The following is a 4539-nucleotide window of genomic DNA, read 5'->3' on the forward strand; positions in this document are numbered from 1 at the left end:
ATAAGGTGATAAGGGCCGACATTAAATAAAACCCTACTAAAAACACGGGTGTCTGCATTTACTATTTCATGAAGATGATTGATCAGAATGAACATAATATCCTGCTAACAGACAGAGTAGATCTATTGTCCGGACTGCTCAAATGACCCCTTTTTAGGAGATGAAGAATACAAAGTTAAGTCCCATCGGGGTAAAAGGAGTAGGGAGAACACTGTCGCTTTTACCATACAATTACAATGAACTTCTGTGAGCTTTACTTTACACCTCTACAACACGTATCCTCTACGGTAGTAATATTATGACATTGGTGTGGCGTTGTTTAAATAGCAAGTAGGGTGAACCTGAACAAAAAATATAACGTGTTATTTGTTGTTTTAGTTTTATGTACTTTTGTGTATGTGAATGTATAGATTTACATGTGATAGTTCTGGGAACTGAGCTTTACAGTAGTGATCCATGGATGAATGGCGAACACAATGAACAGGTGTCATTAATGTTAAGATATACTCTAATCATTTAAAGGGAAGTTTACAACTACAAGAATCACATCAGATTAATTTAACTACACCGATATATTACACCATTAGGCTATACAATGATACTATATATATATTTTTTTAAACACATGGACCTAAAGTTACACTGGTTAAACCTACTGAAATAACAGTAATGAAAACATTCATTGTGACGCAATTATGAGAAAAAAAAATGAGATCTTGTTTTGTTTTTTTTTTGTCGGGAAACATACGACTGTCCGTTTTCTATTGGCTGGCTGCTAAAAAAATAAATCACTTTTTTTTAAATCATAAAGCACATACAGATGAATTCCAGGTGATTGGGCAAGATGTAAACGCATTACAACTTCTCTTCCCTCACTACACAGTGAAAACTATGTATATATATTTGTTTTTACATAAACAGAAATGAAAGTGCTTTGATGTAAATCAATTAGCCCAGATCGCACGATATATTGGTGTATTGTATTGCATTGGGTGGCTTCCCACACTCTGCCCGTTTCGTCAAGCACTCACGGACTAAAGTCGGTTGCCCACTAACGGAGTGAACGGCGGTTCGTATTGACCTGTTTCATAACAAGTTATCAATAACATATGAAAGTTAAAGTAGCCTATATTTTATTATGTCGATGATGTTGAAACCAACTCATGAATTTATTGAATGTGGTGTCTTCATTGCGTAGGTTCTTATCTCTTTCTAATCTCTAAACTCACGTGACTATTATTGTCCCCCCCCCCAAAAAAAAAGAAAAATATAACAAAAAATATACGATTTGGTTGAAAACAGATGCTTGTGGGTTTGGGTTGACTCTAGATTATAGCCTGAATTTATTAACAAATTGAGTTGAGAATGCAGACAGCAGAATTGGGAAATCAATAGCGCAATGTCGAGCGTAGCGAAACTCTTTTACGCATAGCGCAACAATGTACATCTAATGGAGTTCACAGAGAAGTCTTACTAAACGATACGATGTTACCATAATATGTTATCAATTCACCTGACAACAACACTCGGCTAAGTAACGGAAATAGAAACCTTTACATTTGGAAGTGGCAGGATCATTTCAGGTTAATCACATTACAAGTTATTACGGCTGGCGTGTTTAACTGTTTTAACCGCTCAACACAACGCATCCAACACCACTGTTGTGGTCCAAGTCTGAAAATAAATAGTTTGACCGATGTCAAAGAATGAAAGAAAAGTCAAGTGTGACACGATGTAAACACAGAGAATCTGAACGACAAAAAACCAGTGTAACAACGTAGTGTACCTGACGTAAATTTAAACACAGAAAGACAGGTTGCATTTACATTTTTTTTTTAAATATATATACATATATAATTTCGTCTTACCTTTATAGGCTTCTCCTCGAACCGTTAACAACAAGCTGATGGCAGCTAATAGCCAATGTCTAACTTTATCCATATCGACACGGAGCCGTTGTCTTAACCCCCGGTAGCGGGTCTAACTGGAGAGAGAAACTCGGATTTTCTTCAGTATGTCACAAGTTAGATTTCAGCCTCCCCTATAGCCTACTTTACATCTAACCGACGGATGATATTTTAACAAGTCGTCCTCTTCTCTTTCCCTCGTTGCTTGCAGTTGGTTCAGTGAGAGTCCAACGGTTTCTCCTCGTCGACTTCCAACAGACTTGGCACCGTCGGAGAGAGCAATCGAGAGACTGGTTTTACGCGGGGAAGAGAGAGTGGTGGTTACGTTTCCCGAGAGCTCTCTGCCTGTCCGCTCTCTCTCTCTCTCTCTCTCTCTCTCTTTCTCCTCTCTGTCTCTTTCTCCTCTCTCTCTCTCTCTCTCTCTCTCTCTCTCTCTCTCTCTCTCTCTCTCTCTCTCTCTCTCTCTCTCTCTCTCTCTCTCTCTCTCTCTCTCTCTCTCTCTCTCTCTCTCTCTCTCTCTCTCTCTCTATCTCTCCTCTCTCTCCTTTCTCTCTCTCTCTCTATCTCTCTCCTCTCTTCCTTTCTCTCTCCTCTCTCTCTCTCTCTCCTCTATCTCTCTCCCTTTCTCTCTCCTCTCTCTCTCTCTCTCTGCTATCTCTCTCCCTATCTCTCTCTCTCTCTGTCCTTTCTCTTATCTCTCTCTCCCCTCTCTCTCTCTCTCCTCTATCTCTCTTTCTCTCCTCTCTCTCTCCTCTCTCTCTCTCTCTCTCTCTCTCTCTCTCTCTCTCTCTCTCTCTCTCTCTCTCTCTCCTTTCTCATCTCTCTCTCTCCCCTCTCTCTCTCCTCTATCTCTCCTCTCTCTCTGGTAGAATGTGTATTGGAGCGCTGACTGAATTACTAAATGTGCTGGCACGCGCCAGGCAAAAGCTGAGGAATTCACTGGTAACGCGGGAACGGGTGGTGTCCCTGTCCCCTCCTCCTTCTTCTCTTCAATGTTATTACTGGTCACGCAGCTTGGCATCTGTCTAACGTTATCTACCTGCTTGTCTGTTTGTGAGAAAGCAGCCTAACATGTCTCACGACCAAGGACACGGGGAGATGGCAAACAAACCAAAAATATAGAATATTAAAAACATACAATAGGTGTCTGTACAGTAACCTTAATGTTCTGCTCAGCCTCATTCGCCCCGCCCCGCCCCCCGCCCCGCCCCCCTCATATTCCTAACTGAAACCTCTGTGTTCATCTTGTTCCAATTAGATCATCCTCTATGTTGTGACCCTTAGCCCTAATGTAGCACCACATGGCATAGCATGGATAATCACACAGACACAGCTTTTCCCATGTAGTAGTAGTTTATGCTTAATTAATAGGCCTAAAAGACAGTATTGATCCTCCTTAAGATTCACTGGATGACACATTGTCTGTTTCCTGAAATGGCTCACTATTCCCTATGAATACTCCTAGGGATGATTTGATATTCCCTATGAATACTCCTATGGATGATTTGATAATCCTTATGAATACTCCTATGGATGATTTGATATTCCCTATGAATACTCCTATGGATGATTTGATATTCCCTATGAATACTCCTATGGATGATTTGATATCTCCTATGAATACTCCTATGGATGATTTGATATTCCCTATGAATACTCCTATTGATGATTTGATATCTCCTATGAATACTCCTATGGATGATTTGATATTCCCTATGAATACTCGTATGGATGATTTGATATTCCCTATGAATACTCCTAGGGATGATTTGATATCTCCTATGAATACTCCTATGGATGATTTGATATCTCCTTATGAATACTCCTATGGATGATTTGATATTCCCTATGAATACTCCTATGGATGATTTGATATTCCCTATGAATACTCCTATGGATGACTTGATATTCCCTATGAATACTCCTAGGGATGATTTGATATTCCCTATGAATACTCCTATGGATGATTTGATAATCCTTATGAATACTCCTATGGATGATTTGATATTCCCTATGAATACTCCTAGGGATGATTTGATATTCCCTATGAATACTCCTAGGGATGATTTGATATCTCCTTATGAATACTCCTATGGATGATTTGATATTCCCTATGAATACTCCTATGGATGATTTGATATTCCCTATGAATACTCCTATGGATGATTTGATATTCCCTATGAATACTCCTAGGGATGATTTGATATTCCCTATGAATACTCCTATGGATGATTTGATAATCCTTATGAATACTCCTAGGGATGATTTGATATTCCCTATGAATACTCCTATGGATGATTTGATATCTCATATGAATACTCCTATGGATGATTTGATATCTCCTATGAATACTCCTATGGATGATTTGATATCCCCTATGAATACTCCTATGGATGATTTGATCATCCTTATGAATACTCCTATGGATGATTTGATATCTCCTATGAATACTCCTATGGATGATTTGATATCCCCTATGAATACTCCTATGGATGATTTGATCATCCTTATGAATACTCCTATGGATGATTTGATAATCCTTATGGATACTTCTATGGATGATTTGATATCCCCTATGAATTATCCTATGGATGATTTGATAATCCTTATGAATACTCCTAGGGATGATTTG

General features: G+C 39.0%; 1 pseudogene; it reads right to left on the bottom strand.

Moving 5' to 3' along the window:
• LOC127907536 (receptor-type tyrosine-protein phosphatase mu-like) overlaps window positions 1-2356 on the bottom strand; it is an 830490-nt pseudogene extending 828134 nt beyond the window's left edge.
• Between the last annotated feature and the right edge of the window lie 2183 nt (window positions 2357-4539).

The sequence above is a fragment of the Oncorhynchus keta genome, chromosome 15 (assembly GCF_023373465.1).
Source record: "Oncorhynchus keta strain PuntledgeMale-10-30-2019 chromosome 15, Oket_V2, whole genome shotgun sequence".
Lineage (NCBI taxonomy): Eukaryota > Metazoa > Chordata > Actinopteri > Salmoniformes > Salmonidae > Oncorhynchus > Oncorhynchus keta.